This window comes from Hypanus sabinus, chromosome 1 (assembly GCF_030144855.1).
Source record: "Hypanus sabinus isolate sHypSab1 chromosome 1, sHypSab1.hap1, whole genome shotgun sequence".
In the NCBI taxonomy this organism is placed as follows: Eukaryota; Metazoa; Chordata; class Chondrichthyes; order Myliobatiformes; family Dasyatidae; genus Hypanus; species Hypanus sabinus.
This window is the reverse complement of record NC_082706.1, coordinates 62921282-62941201: the sequence shown is the minus strand read 5'-3', so window position 1 is coordinate 62941201 and position 19920 is coordinate 62921282. Positions and strand designations below refer to the sequence as shown.

Here is a 19920-nt window from a genome sequence, read left to right as displayed (position 1 = left end):
TGGAAAAGCCCTGCTTACATTAACCCTATCTATACCCATCATGATTTTGTGTCTATCTTCCAAGTAAATACAAATACAAAAAATCAATTTCAGCTGCATACACAGATAATCAATCAATGTTTATTAGTTGTGGTTTTTATATTTATAATCCTGTTTATTTACATTATTTTATTGGTTTCTGTATCATGTACAGTATAATAGTTCTAAGTAATTTAACAAAATCTGCTTCCTGAGTGTGGCTTACTAATTTCTAATTTCCTCTGTCTTTACTAACTTCAGACATGGGCTCACTCCTCCCTCTCCCTCTTCTACTCGCAACTTTGCTTCTCAGAGGCTCAGTTATTCTGAACCTATACTGAAAAGTTATTCCAAATGATTTGCCCTCCTATTCTTCCTCATCGTAATTTATAGTTCAGCTAGAGTCCTGTTCATTGTTGCCTTATTTAACTGAAAATGAAATTTAAAATCTGCAGATGAGGGAAATCTAAAATAAAATTGAAAATGCATGGAATACTCACAAGTAAGGCAGCATCTGTAGAAAGAGGTAGAATTTACGTCATAGATTGATGACTGTTGGTCAGAAGTTCCCATACAAGTTGGAAAATCCATTAGCATAATACTTTTTTGTGCCGGTGACTGACTGTGTGTGGGAACTTTGGTTTCATTCCCTCATGAAAAGAGAGTGATCCTGGTGAACAGGGTGGAATGAACAGAGTGGAGGGGTACTGGTGAACAGGGTGGAATGAACAGAGTGGAGTGATACTGGTTAACACAGTGGAGGGGTACTGGTGAACAGAGTGGAATGGTACTGGTGAACAGGGTGAAATGAACAGAGTGGAGTGATATTGGTGAACAGAGTGGAGGGGTAATGGTGAACAGAGTGGAATAAACAGAGTGGAGGGGTAACAGTGAACAGGGTGGAATAAATAGAGTGGAGTGATACTGGTGAACAGGGGGAATGAACAGAGTGGAGTGATACTAGTGAACAGGGTGGAATGAACAGAGTGGAGTGATACTGGTGAACAGAGTGGAGGGGTAACGGTGAACAGGGTGGAATGAACGGAGTGGAGTGACCCTGGTGAACACGGTGGAATGAACAGAGTGGAGGGGTACTGGTGAACAGGGTGGAATTAATAGAGGGGTACTGGTGAACAGGGTGAAATGAACAGAATGGTGTGATACTGGTGAACATGGTGGAGGGATACTGGTGAACAGGGTAAAATGAACAGAGTTGAGTGATACTGGTGAACAGAGTGGAGTGATATTGGTGAACAGGGTGGAATGAACAGAGAGGAGGGGTACTGGTGTACAGGGTAGAATGAACAGAGTGGGGTGATACTGGTGAACAGAGTGGAATGAACAGAGTGGAGGGGTAACGGTGAACAGGGTGGAATGAACAGAGTGGAGTGACCCTGGTGAACATGGTGGAGGGGTACTGGTGAACAGGGTAAAATGAACAGAGTTGAGTGATACTGGTGAACAGAGTGGAGTGATACTGGTGAACAGGGTAGAATGAACAGAGTGGAGTGATATTGGTGAACAGAGTGGAGGGGTACTAATGAACAGGGTGGAATGAACAGAGTGCAGTGATACTAGTGAACAGAGTGAAATGAACAGAGTGGGGTGATACTGGTGAACAGAGTGGAGGGGTAACGGTGAACAGGGTGGAATAAACAGAGAGGAGGGGTACTGGTGTACAGGGTGGAATGAACAGGGCGGAGTGATGCTGGTGAACACAGTGGAGGGGTACTGGTGAATAGGGTGAAATGAACAGAGTGGGGTGATACTGGTGAACAGAGTGGAGGGGTAACGGTGAACAGGGTGGAATAAACTAGAGTGGAGTGATACTGGCAAACAGAGTGGAATGAACAGAGTGGAGGGGTAACGGTGAACAGGGTGGAATGAACAGAGTAGAGTGACCCTGGAGAACATGGTGGAGGGGTACTGGTGAACAGGGTAAAATGAACAGAGTTGAGTGATACTGGTGAACAGAGTGGAGTGATACTGGTGAACAGGGTGAAATGAACAGAGTGGAGGGGTACTGGTGAACAGGGTGGAGTGATACTGGTGAACAGAGTGGAGGGGTACTGGTGAACAGAGTGAAATGAACAGAGTGGAGTGATATTGGTGAACAGAGTGGAGGGGTACTGGTGAACAGGGTGGAGAGATACTGGTGAACAGAGTGGAGGGGTACTGGTGAACAGAGTGAAATGAACAGAGTGGAGTGATATTGGTGAACAGAGTGGAGGGGTACTGGTGAACAGGGTGGAGAGATACTGGTGAACAGAGTGGAGGGGTACTGGTGAACAGAGTGAAATGAACAGAGTGGAGTGATATTGGTGAAAAGAGTGGAGGGGTACTGGTGAACAGGGTGGAGAGATACTGGTGAACAGAGTGGAGGGGTACTGGTGAACAGGGTGGAATGAACAGAGTGGAGTGATACTGGTGAACAGGGTGGAGTGATGCTGGTGAACACAGTGGAGGGGTACTGGTGAACAGGGTGAAATGAACAGAATGGAGAGATACTGGTGAACAGGGTGGAGTGATGCTGGTGAACACAGTGGAGGGGTACTGGTGAACAGGGTGAAATGAACAGAATGGAGAGATACTGGTGAACACAGTGGAGGGGTACTGGTGAACAGGGTGGAATGAACAGAGTGGAGTGATACTGGTGAACAGGGTGGAGTGATGCTGGTGAACACAGTGGAGGGGTACTGGTGAACAGGGGGAATGAACAGAGTGGAGTGATACTAGTGAACAGGGTGGAATGAACAGAGTGGAGTGATACTGGTGAACAGAGTGGAGGGGTAACGGTGAACAGGGTGGAATGAACAGAGTGGAGGGGTACTGGTGAACAGGGTGAAATGAACAGAATGGTGTGATACTGGTGAACATGGTGGAGGGATACTGGTGAACAGGGTAAAATGAACAGAGTGGAGTGATATTGGTGAACAGGGTGAAATGAACAGAGTGATATTGGTGAACAGGGTGGAATGAACAGAGTGATATTGGTGAACAGGGTGGAATGAACAGAGTGGAGGGGTACTGGTGAACAGGGTGGAATGAACAGAGTGGAGTTATATTGGTGAACAGGGTGGAGTGAACAGAGAGGAGGGGTACTGGTGTACAGGGTAGAATGAACAGAGTGGGGTGATACTGGTGAACAGAGTGGAGGGGTAACGGTGAACAGGGTGGAATAAACTAGAGTGGAGTGATACTGGCAAACAGAGTGGAATGAACAGAGTGGAGGGGTAACGGTGAACAGGGTGGAATGAACAGAGTAGAGTGACCCTGGTGAACATGGTGGAGGGGTACTGGTGAACAGGGTAAAATGAACAGAGTTGAGTGATACTGGTGAACAGAGTGGAGTGATACTGGTGAACAGGGTGAAATGAACAGAGTGGAGTGATATTGGTGAACAGGGTGAAATGAACAGAGTGGAGTGATACTGGTGAACAGAGTGGAGGGGTAACGGTGAACAGGGTGGAATGAACGGAGTGGAGTGACCCTGGTGAACACGGTGGAATGAACAGAGTGGAGGGGTACTGGTGAACAGGGTGGAATTAATAGAGGGGTACTGGTGAACAGGGTGAAATGAACAGAATGGTGTGATACTGGTGAACAGAGTGGAGTGATACTGGTGAACAGAGTGGAGGGGTAACGGTGAACAGGGTGGAATGAACGGAGTGGAGTGACCCTGGTGAACACGGTGGAATGAACAGAGTGGAGGGGTACTGGTGAACAGGGTGGAATTAATAGAGGGGTACTGGTGAACAGGGTGAAATGAACAGAATGGTGTGATACTGGTGAACATGGTGGAGGGATACTGGTGAACAGGGTAAAATGAACAGAGTTGAGTGATACTGGTGAACAGAGTGGAGTGATATTGGTGAACAGGGTGGAATGAACAGAGAGGAGGGGTACTGGTGTACAGGGTAGAATGAACAGAGTGGGGTGATACTGGTGAACAGAGTGGAATGAACAGAATGGAGGGGTAACGGTGAACAGGGTGGAATGAACAGAGTGGAGTGACCCTGGTGAACATGGTGGAGGGGTACTGGGGAACAGGGTAAAATGAACAGAGTTGAGTGATACTGGAGAACAGAGTGGAGTGATACTGGTGAACAGGGTAGAATGAACAGAGTGGAGTGATATTGGTGAACAGAGTGGAGGGGTACTAATGAACAGGGTGGAATGAACAGAGTGCAGTGATACTAGTGAACAGGGTGAAATGAACAGAGTGGGGTGATACTGGTGAACAGAGTGGAGGGGTAACGGTGAACAGGGTGGAATAAACAGAGAGGAGGGGTACTGGTGTACAGGGTGGAATGAACAGGGCGGAGTGATGCTGGTGAACACAGTGGAGGGGTACTGGTGAATAGGGTGAAATGAACAGAGTGGAGTGATACTGGTGAACAGGGTGGAGGGGTAACGGTGAACAGGGTGGAATAAACTAGAGTGGAGTGATACTGGCAAACAGAGTGGAATGAACAGAGTGGAGGGGTAACGGTGAACAGGGTGGAATGAACAGAGTAGAGTGACCCTGGTGAACATGGTGGAGGGGTACTGGTGAACAGGGTAAAATGAACAGAGTTGAGTGATACTGGTGAACAGAGTGGAGTGATACTGGTGAACAGGGTGGAATGAACAGAGTGGAGGGGTACTGGTGAACAGGGTGGAATGAACAGAGTGGAGTGATATTGGTGAACAGGGTGGAGTGAACAGAGAGGAGGGGTACTGGTGTACAGGGTAGAATGAACAGAGTGGGGTGATACTGGTGAACAGAGTGGAGGGGTAACAGTGAACAGGGTGGAATAAACTAGAGTGGAGTGATACTGGCAAACAGAGTGGAATGAACAGAGTGGAGGGGTAACGGTGAACAGGGTGGAATGAACAGAGTAGAGTGACCCTGGTGAACATGGTGGAGGGGTACTGGTGAACAGGGTAAAATGAACAGAGTTGAGTGATACTGGTGAACAGAGTGGAGTGATACTGGTGAACAGGGTGAAATGAACAGAGTGGAGGGGTACTGGTGAACAGGGTGGAGTGATACTGGTGAACAGAGTGGAGGGGTACTGGTGAACAGAGTGAAATGAACAGAGTGGAGTGATATTGGTGAACAGAGTGGAGGGGTACTGGTGAACAGGGTGGAGAGATACTGGTGAACAGAGTGGAGGGGTACTGGTGAACAGAGTGAAATGAACAGAGTGGAGTGATATTGGTGAACAGAGTGGAGGGGTACTGGTGAACAGGGTGGAGAGATACTGGTGAACAGAGTGGAGGGGTACTGGTGAACAGAGTGAAATGAACAGAGTGGAGTGATATTGGTGAAAAGAGTGGAGGGGTACTGGTGAACAGGGTGGAGAGATACTGGTGAACAGAGTGGAGGGGTACTGGTGAACAGAGTGAAATGAACAGAGTGGAGTGATATTGGTGAACAGAGTGGAGTGATACTGGTGAACAGAGAGGAGGGGTACTGGTGAACAGGGTGGAATGAACAGAATGGAGTGATCCTGGTGAACACAGTGGAGGGGTACTGGTGAACAGGGTGGAATGAACAGAGTGGAGTGATACTGGTGAACAGGGTGGAGTGATGCTGGTGAACACAGTGGAGGGGTACTGGTGAACAGGGTGAAATGAACAGAATGGAGAGATACTGGTGAACAGAGTGGAGGGGTACTGGTGAACAGGGGGAATGAACAGAGTGGAGTGATACTAGTGAACAGGGTGGAATGAACAGAGTGGAGGGGTAACGGTGAACAGGGTGGAATGAACAGAGTGGAGGGGTACTGGTGAACAGGGTGAAATGAACAGAATGGTGTGATACTGGTGAACATGGTGGAGGGATACTGGTGAACAGGGTAAAATGAACAGAGTGGAGTGATATTAGTGAACAGGGTGAAATGAACAGAGTGATATTGGTGAACAGGGTGGAATGAACAGAGTGATATTGGTGAACAGGGTGGAATGAACAGAGTGGAGGGGTACTGGTGAACAGGGTGGAATGAACAGAGTGGAGTTATATTGGTGAACAGGGTGGAGTGAACAGAGAGGAGGGGTACTGGTGTACAGGGTAGAATGAACAGAGTGGGGTGATACTGGTGAACAGAGTGGAGGGGTAACGGTGAACAGGGTGGAATAAACTAGAGTGGAGTGATACTGGCAAACAGAGTGGAATGAACAGAGTGGAGGGGTAACGGTGAACAGGGTGGAATGAACAGAGTAGAGTGACCCTGGTGAACATGGTGGAGGGGTACTGGTGAACAGGGTAAAATGAACAGAGTTGAGTGATACTGGTGAACAGAGTGGAGTGATACTGGTCAACAGGGTGAAATGAACAGAGTGGAGTGATATTGGTGAACAGGGTGGAATGAACAGAGTGATATTGGTGAACAGGGTGGAATGAACAGAGTGGAGGGGTACTGGTGAACAGGGTGGAATGAACAGAGTGCAGTGATACTGGTGAACAGGGTGGAGTGATACTGGTGAACAGAGTGGAGGGGTACTGGTGAACAGGGTGGAGTGATACTGGTGAACAGAGTGGAGGGGTACTGGTGAACAGAGTGAAATGAACAGAGTGGAGTGATATTGGTGAACAGAGTGGAGGGGTACTGGTGAACAGGGTGGAGAGATACTGGTGAACAGAGTGGAGGGGTAACGGTGAACAGGGTGGAATAAACTAGAGTGGAGTGATACTGGCAAACAGAGTGGAATGAACAGAGTGGAGGGGTAACGGTGAACAGGGTGGAATGAACAGAGTAGAGTGACCCTGGTGAACATGGTGGAGGGGTACTGGTGAACAGAGTGGAGGGGTACTGGTGAACAGGGTGGAATGAACAGAGTGCAGTGATACTGGTGAACAGGGTGGAGTGATACTGGTGAACAGAGTGAAAAGACCAGAGTGGAGTGATATCGGTGAACAGAGTGGAGGGGTACTGGTGAACAGGGTGGAGAGATACTGATGAACAGAGTGGAGGGGTACTGGTGAACAGGGTGGAATGAACAGAGTGGAGTGATCCTGGTGAACACAGTGGAGGGGTACTGGTGAACAGTGTGGAATGAAGAGTGGAGTGATACTGGTGAACAGGGTGGAGGGGTACTGGTGAACAGGTGGAATGAACAGAGTGGAGTGATACTAGTGAACAGGGTGGAACGAACAGAGTGGAGTGATACTGGTGAACAGAGTGGAGGGGTAACGGTGAACAGGGTGGAATGAACAGAGTGGAGTGACCCTGGTGAACACGATGGAATGAACAGAGTGGAGGGGTACTGGTGAACAGGGTGGAATTAATAGAGGGGTACTGGTGAACAGGGTGAAATGAACAGAATGGTGTGATACTGGTGAACATGGTGGAGGGATACTGGTGAACAGGGTAAAATGAACAGAGTTGAGTGATACTGGTGAACAGAGTGGAGTGATATTGGTGAAAAGGGTGGAGTGAACAGAGAGGAGGGGTACTGGTGTACAGGGTAGAATGAACAGAGTGGGGTGATACTGGTGAACAGAGTGGAGGGGTAACGGTGAACAGGGTGGAATAAACTAGAGTGGAGTGATACTGGCAAACAGAGTGGAATGAACAGAGTGGAGGGGTAACGGTTAACAGGGGGAATGAACAGAGTAGAGTGACCCTGGTGAACATGGTGGAGGGGTACTGGTGAACAGGGTAAAATGAACAGAGTTGAGTGATACTGGTGAACAGAGTGGAGTGATACTGGTGAACAGGGTGAAATGAACAGAGTGGAGTGATATTGGTGAACAGGGTGGAATGAACAGAGAGGAGGGTTACTGGTGTACAGGGTAGAATGAACAGAGTGGAGTGATATTGGTGAACAGAGTGGAGGGGTACTGGTGAACAGGGTGGAATGAACAGAGTGGAGTGGTCCTGGTGAACAGAGTGGAGTGGCCCTGGTGAACAGAGTGGAGTGATCCTGGTGAACGGAGTGGAGAGATCCTGGTGAACAGAGTGGAGTGGCCCTGGTGAACAGAGTGGAGTGATCCTGGTGACCAGAGTAGAGTGATCAGAGTGAACAGAGTGGAAAGGTCCTGGTGATGAGAATGGAGTGGTCCTGGTGAACACTGTGCAGTGGTTCAGGTTAACAGAGTGGAGTGATTCTGGTGAACAGAGGAATCGTCCTGGTGAACACTGTGCAGTGATCCTGGTGAACAGAGTGGAGTGATACTAGTGAACATAGTGGAGTGATTCTGGTGAACAGAGTGGAGTGATTCTGGTGAACAGAGTGGAGTGGTCCTGGTGAACAGAGTGGAGTGATCCTGGTGAACAGAGTGGTGTGGCCCTGGTGAACAGAGTGGAAACGTCCTGGTGATGAGAATGGAGTGGTCCTGGTGAACACTGTGCAGTGATCCTGGTGAACAGAGTGGAGTGATACTAGTGAACATAGTGGAGTGATTCTGGTGAACAGAGTGGAGTGATCCTGGTGAACAGAGTGGAGTGATCCTGGTGAACAGAGTGGAGTGGTCCTGGTGAACAGAGTGGAGTGATCCTGGTGAACAGAGTGGAGTGGTCCTGGTGAACAGAGTGGAGTGATTCTTGAGAACAGAGTGGAGTGGTCCTGGTGAACGGAGTGGAGTGATCCTGGTGAACAGAGTGGAGTGATTCTGGTGAACAGAGTGGAGTGATCCTGGTGAACAGAGTGATTCTGGAGAACAGAGTGGAGTGATTCTGGAGAACAGAGTGGAGTGGTCCTGGTGAACGGAGTGGAGTGATCCTGGTGAACAGAGTGGAGTGATCCTGGTGAACAGAGTGGAGTGATTCTGGTGAACAGAGTGGAGTGATCCTGGTGAACAGAGTGATTCTGGAGAACAGAGTGGAGTGATTCTGGAGAACAGAGTGGAGTGGTCCTGGTGAATGGAGTGGAGTGATTCTGGAGAACAGAGTGGAGTGATCCTGGTGAACAGAGTGGAGTGGTCCTGGTGAACAGAGTGGAGTGATCCTGGTGAACAGAGTGGAGTGATTCTGGTGAACAGAGTGGTGTGATCCTGGTGAACAGAGTGGTGTGGTCCTGGTGAACAGAGTGGTGTGGTCCTGGTGAACAGAGTGGTGTGGTCCTGGTGAACAGAGTGGTGTGGTCCTGGTGAACAGAGTGGAATGGCCCTGGTGAACACTGTGCAGTGGTTCTGGTTAACAGAGTGGAGTGATCCTGGTGAACAGAGTGGAGTGATCCTGGTGAACAGAGTGGAGTGGTCCTGGTGAACAGAGTGGAATGGCCCTGGTGAACACTGTGCAGTGGTTCTGGTTAACAGAGTGGAGTGATCCTGGTGAACAGAGTGGAGTGATCCTGGTGAACAGAGTGGAGTGGTCCTGGTGAACAGAGTGGAATGGCCCTGGTGAACACTGTGCAGTGGTTCTGGTTAACAGAGTGGAGTGATCCTGGTGAACAGAGTGGAGTGATCCTGGTGAACAGAGTGGAGTGGTCCTGGTGAACAGAGTGGAGTGATTCTGGTGAACACAGTGGAGGGGTACTGGTGAACAGTGTGGAATGAAGAGTGGAGTGATACTGGTGAACAGGGTGGAGGGGTACTGGTGAACAGGTGGAATGAACAGAGTGGAGTGATACTAGTGAACAGGGTGGAACGAACAGAGTGGAGTGATACTGGTGAACAGAGTGGAGGGGTAACGGTGAACAGGGTGGAATGAACAGAGTGGAGTGACCCTGGTGAACACGATGGAATGAACAGAGTGGAGGGGTACTGGTGAACAGGGTGGAATTAATAGAGGGGTACTGGTGAACAGGGTGAAATGAACAGAATGGTGTGATACTGGTGAACATGGTGGAGGGATACTGGTGAACAGGGTAAAATGAACAGAGTTGAGTGATACTGGTGAACAGAGTGGAGTGATATTGGTGAACAGGGTGGAGTGAACAGAGAGGAGGGGTACTGGTGTACAGGGTAGAATGAACAGAGTGGGGTGATACTGGTGAACAGAGTGGAGGGGTAACGGTGAACAGGGTGGAATAAACTAGAGTGGAGTGATACTGGCAAACAGAGTGGAATGAACAGAGTGGAGGGGTAACGGTGAACAGGGGGAATGAACAGAGTAGAGTGACCCTGGTGAACATGGTGGAGGGGTACTGGTGAACAGGGTAAAATGAACAGAGTTGAGTGATACTGGTGAACAGAGTGGAGTGATACTGGTGAACAGGGTGAAATGAACAGAGTGGAGTGATATTGGTGAACAGGGTGGAATGAACAGAGAGGAGGGTTACTGGTGTACAGGGTAGAATGAACAGAGTGGAGTGATATTGGTGAACAGAGTGGAGGGGTACTGGTGAACAGGGTGGAATGAACAGAGTGGAGTGGTCCTGGTGAACAGAGTGGAGTGGCCCTGGTGAACAGAGTGGAGTGATCCTGGTGAACGGAGTGGAGAGATCCTGGTGAACAGAGTGGAGTGGCCCTGGTGAACAGAGTGGAGTGATCCTGGTGACCAGAGTAGAGTGATCAGAGTGAACAGAGTGGAAAGGTCCTGGTGATGAGAATGGAGTGGTCCTGGTGAACACTGTGCAGTGGTTCAGGTTAACAGAGTGGAGTGATTCTGGTGAACAGAGGAATCGTCCTGGTGAACACTGTGCAGTGATCCTGGTGAACAGAGTGGAGTGATACTAGTGAACATAGTGGAGTGATTCTGGTGAACAGAGTGGAGTGATTCTGGTGAACAGAGTGGAGTGGTCCTGGTGAACAGAGTGGAGTGATCCTGGTGAACAGAGTGGTGTGGCCCTGGTGAACAGAGTGGAAACGTCCTGGTGATGAGAATGGAGTGGTCCTGGTGAACACTGTGCAGTGATCCTGGTGAACAGAGTGGAGTGATACTAGTGAACATAGTGGAGTGATTCTGGTGAACAGAGTGGAGTGATCCTGGTGAACAGAGTGGAGTGATCCTGGTGAACAGAGTGGAGTGGTCCTGGTGAACAGAGTGGAGTGATCCTGGTGAACAGAGTGGAGTGGTCCTGGTGAACAGAGTGGAGTGATTCTTGAGAACAGAGTGGAGTGGTCCTGGTGAACGGAGTGGAGTGATCCTGGTGAACAGAGTGGAGTGATTCTGGTGAACAGAGTGGAGTGATCCTGGTGAACAGAGTGATTCTGGAGATCAGAGTGGAGTGATTCTGGAGAACAGAGTGGAGTGGTCCTGGTGAACGGAGTGGAGTGATCCTGGTGAACAGAGTGGAGTGATCCTGGTGAACAGAGTGGAGTGATTCTGGTGAACAGAGTGGAGTGATCCTGGTGAACAGAGTGATTCTGGAGAACAGAGTGGAGTGATTCTGGAGAACAGAGTGGAGTGGTCCTGGTGAATGGAGTGGAGTGATTCTGGAGAACAGAGTGGAGTGATCCTGGTGAACAGAGTGGAATGGCCCTGGTGAACACTGTGCAGTGGTTCTGGTTAACAGAGTGGAGTGATCCTGGTGAACAGAGTGGAGTGATCCTGGTGAACAGAGTGGAGTGGCCCTGGTGAACAGAGTGGAATGGCCCTGGTGAACAGAGTGGAGTGATTCTGGTGAACAGAGTGGAATGGCCCTGGTGAATAGAGCGGTGATTCTGGTGAACAGTGGAATGACCCTGGTGAACAGAGTGGAGTGATTCTGGTGAACAGAGTGGAGTGATCCTGGTGAACAGAGTGGTGTGGTCCTGGTGAACAGAGTGGAATGGCCCTGGTGAACACTGTGCAGTGGTTCTGGTTAACAGAGTGGAGTGATCCTGGTGAACAGAGTGGAGTGATCCTGGTGAACAGAGTGGAGTGATCCTGGTGAACAGAGTGGAGTGATTCTGGTGAACAGAGTGGAATGGCCCTGGTGAATAGAGTGGAGTGATTCTGGTGAACAGAGTGGAATGGCCCTGGTGAACAGAGTGGAGTGATTCTGGTGAACAGAGTGGAGTGATCCTGGTGAACAGAGTGGAATGGCCCTGGCGAATAGAGCGGTGATTCTGGTGAACAGTGGAATGACCCTGGTGAACAGAGTGGAGTGATTCTGGTGAACAGAGTGGAGTGATCCTGGTGAACAGAGTGGTGTGGTCCTGGTGAACAGAGTGGAATGGCCCTGGTGAACACTGTGCAGTGGTTCTGGTTAACAGAGTGGAGTGATCCTGGTGAACAGAGTGGAGTGATCCTGGTGAACAGAGTGGAGTGATCCTGGTGAACAGAGTGGAGTGATTCTGGTGAACAGAGTGGAATGGCCCTGGTGAATAGAGTGGAGTGATTCTGGTGAACAGAGTGGAATGGCCCTGGTGAACAGAGTGGAGTGATTCTGGTGAACAGAGTGGAGTGATCCTGGTGAACAGAGTGGTGTGGTCCTGGTGAACAGAGTGGTGTGGTCCTGGTGAACAGAGTGTAATGGCCCTGGTGAACACTGTGCAGTGGTTCTGGTTAACAGAGTGGAGTGATCCTGGTGAACAGAGTGGTGTGGTCCTGGTGAACAGAGTGGTGTGGTCCTGGTGAACAGAGTGGAATGGCCCTGGTGAACACTGTGCAGTGGTTCTGGTGAACAGAGTGGAGTAGCCCTGGTGAACAGAGTGGAGTGATTCTGGTGAACAGAGTGGAATGGCCCTGGTGAACAGAGTGGAGAGATTCTGGTGAACAGAGTGGAGTGATCCTGGTGAACAGAGTGGTGTGGTCCTGGTGAACAGAGTGGTGTGGTCCTGGTGAACAGAGTGGAGTGATTCTGGTGAACAGAGTGGAATGGCCCTGGTGAATAGAGTGGAGTGATTCTGGTGAACAGAGTGGAATGGCCCTGCTGAACAGAGTGGAGTGATTCTGGTGAACAGAGTGGAGTGATCCTGGTGAACAGAGTGGAGTGGTCCTGGTGAACAGAGTGGAATGGCCCTGGTGAACACTGTGCAGTGGTTCTGGTTAACAGAGTGGAGTGGCCCTGGTGAACAGAGTGGAATGGCCCTGGTGAACAGAGTGGAGTGATTCTGGTGAACAGAGTGGAATGGCCCTGGTGAATAGAGTGGAGTGATTCTGGTGAACAGAGTGGAATGGCCCTGCTGAACAGAGTGGAGTGATTCTGGTGAACAGAGTGGAGTGATCCTGGTGAACAGAGTGGTGTGGTCCTGGTGAACAGAGTGGAATGGCCCTGGTGAACACTGTGCAGTGGTTCTGGTTAACAGAGTGGAGTGATCCTGGTGAACAGAGTGGAGTGGCCCTGGTGAACAGAGTGGAGTGATCCTGGTGAACAGAGTGGAGTGATTCTGGTGAACAGAGTGGAATGGCCCTGGTGAATAGAGTGGAGTGATTCTGGTGAACAGAGTGGAATGGCCCTGGTGAACAGAGTGGAGTGATTCTGGTGAACAGAGTGGAGTGATCCTGGTGAACAAAGTGGTGTGGTCCTGGTGAACAGAGTGGTGTGGTCCTGGTGAACAGAGTGGAATGGCCCTGGTGAACACTGTGCAGTGGTTCTGGTTAACAGAGTGGAGTGATCCTGGTGAACAGAGTGGAGTGATCCTGGTGAACATAGTGGAGTGGCCCTGGTGAACAGAGTGGAGTGATCCTGGTGAACAGAGTGGAGTGGCCCTGGTGAACAGAGTGGAGTGATTCTGGTGAACAGAGTGGAGTGATTCTGGTTAACAGAGTGGAGTGATCCTGGTGAACAGAGTGGAGTGGTCCTGGTGAACAGAGTGGAGTGATTCTGGTGAACAGAGTGGAATGGCCCTGGTGAACAGAGTGGAGTGATTCTGGAGAACAGAGTGTAGTGATTCTGGAGAACAGAGTGGAGTGGTCCTGGTGAACAGAATGCAGTGGCCCTGGTGAACAGAGTGGAATGGCCCTGGTGAACAGAGTGGAGTGATTCTGGTGAACAGAGTGGAATGGCCCTGGTGAATAGAGTGGAGTGATTCTGGTGAACAGAGTGGAATGGCCCTGGTGAACAGAGTGGAGTGATTCTGGTGAACAGAGTGGAGTGATCCTGGTGAACAGAGTGGTGTGGTCCTGGTGAACAGAGTGGTGTGGTCCTCGTGAACAGAGTGGAATGGCCCTGGTGAACACTGTGCAGTGGTTCTGGTTAACAGAGTGGAGTGATCCTGGTGAACAGAGTGGAGTGATTCTGGTGAACTGAGTGGAATGGCCCTGGTGAACAGAGTGGAGTGATTCTGGTGAACAGAGTGGAGTGATCCTGGTGAACAGAGTGGTGTGGTCCTGGTGAACAGAGTGGAATGGCCCTGGTGAACACTGTGCAGTGGTTCTGGTTAACAGAGTGGAGTGGCCCTGGTGAACAGAGTGGAGTGATCCTGGTGAACAGAGTGGAGTGATCCTGGTGAACAGAGTGGAGTGGTCCTGGTGAACAGAGTGGAATGGCCCTGGTGAACACTGTGCAGTGGTTCTGGTTAACAGAGTGGAGTGATCCTGGTGAACAGAGTGGAGTGATCCTGGTGAACAGAGTGGAGTGGCCCTGGTGAACAGAGTGGAGTGATCCTGGTGAACAGAGTGGAGTGGTCCTGGTGAACAGAGTGGAGTGATCCTGGTGAACAGAGTGGAGTGATTCTGGTGAACAGAGTGGAGTGATCCTGGTGAACAGAGTGGTGTGGTCCTGGTGAACAGAGTGGTGTGGTCCTGGTGAACAGAGTGGAATGGCCCTGGTGAACACTGTGCAGTGGTTCTGGTTAACAGAGTGGAGTGATCCTGGTGAACAGAGTGGAGTGATCCTGGTGAACAGAGTGGAGTGGTCCTGGTGAACAGAGTGGAATGGCCCTGGTGAACACTGTGCAGTGGTTCTGGTTAACAGAGTGGAGTGATCCTGGTGAACAGAGTGGAGTGATCCTGGTGAACAGAGTGGAGTGGCCCTGGTGAACAGAGTGGAATGGCCCTGGTGAACAGAGTGGAGTGATTCTGGTGAACAGAGTGGAATGGCCCTGGTGAATAGAGTGGAGTGATTCTGGTGAACAGAGTGGAATGGCCCTGGTGAACAGAGTGGAGTGATTCTGGTGAACAGAGTGGAGTGATCCTGGTGAACAGAGTGGAGTGATCCTGGTGAACAGAGTGGAGTGGCCCTGGTGAACAGAGTGGAGTGATCCTGGTGAACAGAGTGGAGTGATTCTGGTGAACAGAGTGGAATGGCCCTGGTGAATAGAGTGGAGTGATTCTGGTGAACAGAGTGGAATGGCCCTGGTGAACAGAGTGGAGTGATTCTGGTGAACAGAGTGGAGTGATCCTGGTGAACAGAGTGGTGTGGTCCTGGTGAACAGAGTGGTGTGGTCCTGGTGAACAGAGTGGAATGGCCCTGGTGAACACTGTGCAGTGGTTCTGGTTAACAGAGTGGAGTGATTCTGGTTAACAGAGTGGAGTGATTCTGGTGAACAGAGTGGAATGGCCCTGGTGAACAGAGTGGAGTGATTCTGGTGAACAGAGTGGAGTGATCCTGGTGAACAGAGTGGTGTGGTCCTCGTGAACAGAGTGGAATGGCCCTGGTGAACACTGTGCAGTCGTTCTGGTTAACAGAGTGGAGTGATCCTGGTGAACAGAGTGGAGTGATCCTGGTGAACAGAGTGGAGTGGTCCTGGTGAACAGAGTGGAGTGATCCTGGTGAACAGAGTGAAGTGGCCCTGGTGAACAGAGTGGAGTGATCCTGGTGAACAGAGTGGAGTGGCCCTGGTGAACAGAGTGGAGTGATTCTGGTGAACAGAGTGGAATGGCCCTGGTGAACAGAGTGGAGTGATTCTGGTGAACAGAGTGGAGTGATCCTGGTGAACAGAGTGGTGTGGTCCTGGTGAACAGAGTGGTGTGGTCCTGGTGAACAGAGTGGAATGGCCCTGGTGAACACTGTGCAGTGGTTCTGGTTAACAGAGTGGAGTGTTCCTGGTGAACAGAGTGGAGTGATCCTGGTGAACAGAGTGGAGTGGTCCTGGTGAACAGAGTGGAGTGGCCCTGGTGAACAGAGTGGAGTGATCCTGGTGAACAGAGTGGAGTGGCCCTGGTGAACAGAGTGGAGTGATTCTGGTGAACAGAGTGGAGTGATTCTGGTTAACAGAGTGGAGTGATCCTGGTGAACAGAGTGGAGTGGTCCTGGTGAACAGAGTGGAGTGATTCTGGTGAACAGAGTGGAATGGCCCTGGTGAACAGAGTGGAGTGATTCTGGAGAACAGAGTGTAGTGATTCTGGAGAGCAGAGTGGAGTGGTCCTGGTGAACAGAATGCAGTGGCCCTGGTGAACAGAGTGGAATGGCCCTGGTGAACAGAGTGGAGTGATTCTGGTGAACAGAGTGGAATGGCCCTGGTGAATAGAGTGGAGTGATTCTGGTGAACAGAGTGGAATGGCCCTGGTGAACAGAGTGGAGTGATTCTGGTGAACAGAGTGGAGTGATCCTGGTGAACAGAGTGGTGTGGTCCTGGTGAACAGAGTGGTGTGGTCCTCGTGAACAGAGTGGAATGGCCCTGGTGAACACTGTGCAGTGGTTCTGGTTAACAGAGTGGAGTGATCCTGGTGAACAGAGTGGTGTGGTCCTGGTGAACAGAGTGGAATGGCCCTGGTGAACACTGTGCAGTGGTTCTGGTGAACAGAGTGGAGTGGCCCTGGTGAACAGAGTGGAGTGATTCTGGTGAACAGAGTGGAATGGCCCTGGTGAACAGAGTGGAGAGATTCTGGTGAACAGAGTGGAGTGATCCTGGTGAACAGAGTGGTGTGGTCCTGGTGAACAGAGTGGTGTGGTCCTGGTGAACAGAGTGGAGTGATTCTGGTGAACAGAGTGGAATGGCCCTGGTGAATAGAGTGGAGTGATTCTGGTGAACAGAGTGGAATGGCCCTGCTGAACAGAGTGGAGTGATTCTGGTGAACAGAGTGGAGTGATCCTGGTGAACAGAGTGGAGTGGTCCTGGTGAACAGAGTGGAATGGCCCTGGTGAACACTGTGCAGTGGTTCTGGTTAACAGAGTGGAGTGATCCTGGTGAACAGAGTGGAGTGATCCTGGTGAACAGAGTGGAGTGGCCCTGGTGAACAGAGTGGAATGGCCCTGGTGAACAGAGTGGAGTGATTCTGGTGAACAGAGTGGAATGGCCCTGGTGAATAGAGTGGAGTGATTCTGGTGAACAGAGTGGAATGGCCCTGCTGAACAGAGTGGAGTGATTCTGGTGAACAGAGTGGAGTGATCCTGGTGAACAGAGTGGTGTGGTCCTGGTGAACAGAGTGGAATGGCCCTGGTGAACACTGTGCAGTGGTTCTGGTTAACAGAGTGGAGTGATCCTGGTGAACAGAGTGGAGTGGCCCTGGTGAACAGAGTGGAGTGATCCTGGTGAACAGAGTGGAGTGATTCTGGTGAACAGAGTGGAATGGCCCTGGTGAATAGAGTGGAGTGATTCTGGTGAACAGAGTGGAATGGCCCTGGTGAACAGAGTGGAGTGATTCTGGTGAACAGAGTGGAGTGATCCTGGTGAACAAAGTGGTGTGGTCCTGGTGAACAGAGTGGTGTGGTCCTGGTGAACAGAGTGGAATGGCCCTGGTGAACACTGTGCAGTGGTTCTGGTTAACAGAGTGGAGTGATCCTGGTGAACAGAGTGGAGTGATCCTGGTGAACATAGTGGAGTGGCCCTGGTGAACAGAGTGGAGTGATCCTGGTGAACAGAGTGGAGTGGCCCTGGTGAACAGAGTGGAGTGATTCTGGTGAACAGTGTGGAGTGATTCTGGTTAACAGAGTGGAGTGATCCTGGTGAACAGAGTGGAGTGGTCCTGGTGAACAGAGTGGAGTGATTCTGGTGAACAGAGTGGAATGGCCCTGGTGAACAGAGTGGAGTGATTCTGGAGAACAGAGTGTAGTGATTCTGGAGAACAGAGTGGAGTGGTCCTGGTGAACAGAATGCAGTGGCCCTGGTGAACAGAGTGGAATGGCCCTGGTGAACAGAGTGGAGTGATTCTGGTGAACAGAGTGGAATGGCCCTGGTGAATAGAGTGGAGTGATTCTGGTGAACAGAGTGGAATGGCCCTGGTGAACAGAGTGGAGTGATTCTGGTGAACAGAGTGGAGTGATCCTGGTGAACAGAGTGGTGTGGTCCTGGTGAACAGAGTGGTGTGGTCCTCGTGAACAGAGTGGAATGGCCCTGGTGAACACTGTGCAGTGGTTCTGGTTAACAGAGTGGAGTGATCCTGGTGAACAGAGTGGAGTGATTCTGGTGAACTGAGTGGAATGGCCCTGGTGAACAGAGTGGAGTGATTCTGGTGAACAGAGTGGAGTGATCCTGGTGAACAGAGTGGTGTGGTCCTGGTGAACAGAGTGGAATGGCCCTGGTGAACACTGTGCAGTGGTTCTGGTTAACAGAGTGGAGTGATCCTGGTGAACAGAGTGGAGTGGCCCTGGTGAACAGAGTGGAGTGATCCTAGTGAACAGAGTGGAGTGATCCTGGTGAACAGAGTGGAGTGGTCCTGGTGAACAGAGTGGAATGGCCCTGGTGAACACTGTGCAGTGGTTCTGGTTAACAGAGTGGAGTGATCCTGGTGAACAGAGTGGAGTGATCCTGGTGAACAGAGTGGAGTGGCCCTGGTGAACAGAGTGGAGTGATCCTGGTGAACAGAGTGGAGTGATTCTGGTGAACAGAGTGGAGTGATCCTGGTGAACAGAGTGGTGTGGTCCTGGTGAACAGAGTGGTGTGGTCCTGGTGAACAGAGTGGAATGGCCCTGGTGAACACTGTGCAGTGGTTCTGGTTAACAGAGTGGAGTGATCCTGGTGAACAGAGTGGAGTGATCCTGGTGAACAGAGTGGAGTGGTCCTGGTGAACAGAGTGGAATGGCCCTGGTGAACACTGTGCAGTGGTTCTGGTTAACAGAGTGGAGTGATCCTGGTGAACAGAGTGGAGTGATCCTGGTGAACAGAGTGGAGTGGCCCTGGTGAACAGAGTGGAATGGCCCTGGTGAACAGAGTGGAGTGATTCTGGTGAACAGAGTGGAATGGCCCTGGTGAATAGAGTGGAGTGATTCTGGTGAACAGAGTGGAATGGCCCTGGTGAACAGAGTGGAGTGATTCTGGTGAACAGAGTGGAGTGATCCTGGTGAACAGAGTGGAGTGATCCTGGTGAACAGAGTGGAGTGGCCCTGGTGAACAGAGTGGAGTGATCCTGGTGAACAGAGTGGAGTGATTCTGGTGAACAGAGTGGAATGGCCCTGGTGAATAGAGTGGAGTGATTCTGGTGAACAGAGTGGAATGGCCCTGGTGAACAGAGTGGAGTGATTCTGGTGAACAGAGTGGAGTGATCCTGGTGAACAGAGTGGTGTGGTCCTGGTGAACAGAGTGGTGTGGTCCTGGTGAACAGAGTGGAATGGCCCTGGTGAACACTGTGCAGTGGTTCTGGTTAACAGAGTGGAGTGATTCTGGTTAACAGAGTGGAGTGATTCTGGTGAACAGAGTGGAATGGCCCTGGTGAACAGAGTGGAGTGATTCTGGTGAACAGAGTGGAGTGATCCTGGTGAACAGAGTGGTGTGGTCCTCGTGAACAGAGTGGAATGGCCCTGGTGAACACTGTGCAGTCGTTCTGGTTAACAGAGTGGAGTGATCCTGGTGAACAGAGTGGAGTGATCCTGGTGAACAGAGTGGAGTGGTCCTGGTGAACAGAGTGGAGTGATCCTGGTGAACAGAGTGAAGTGGCCCTGGTGAACAGAGTGGAGTCATTCTGGTGAACAGAGTGGAATGGCCCTGGTGAACAGAGTGGAGTGATCCTGGTGAACAGAGTGGAGTGATCCTGGTGAACAGAGTGGAGTGGTCCTGGTGAACAGAGTGGAGTGATCCTGGTGAACAGAGTGGAGTGGCCCTGGTGAACAGAGTGGAGTCATTCTGGTGAACAGAGTGGAATGGCCCTGGTGAACAGAGTGGAGTGATTCTGGTGAACAGAGTGGAGTGATCCTGGTGAACAGAGTGGTGTGGTCCTGGTGAACAGAGTGGTGTGGTCCTGGTGAACAGAGTGGAATGGCCCTGGTGAACACTGTGCAGTGGTTCTG

At 50.7% G+C, this 19920-nt stretch overlaps 1 protein-coding gene across 2 annotated transcripts in view; it reads right to left on the bottom strand.

The window, feature by feature from the left end:
* Window positions 1-19920, bottom strand: part of LOC132394365 (fer-1-like protein 6) — a 362114-nt gene that overhangs the window by 21531 nt on the left and 320663 nt on the right. The gene's annotated exons all lie outside the window — the stretch shown is intronic.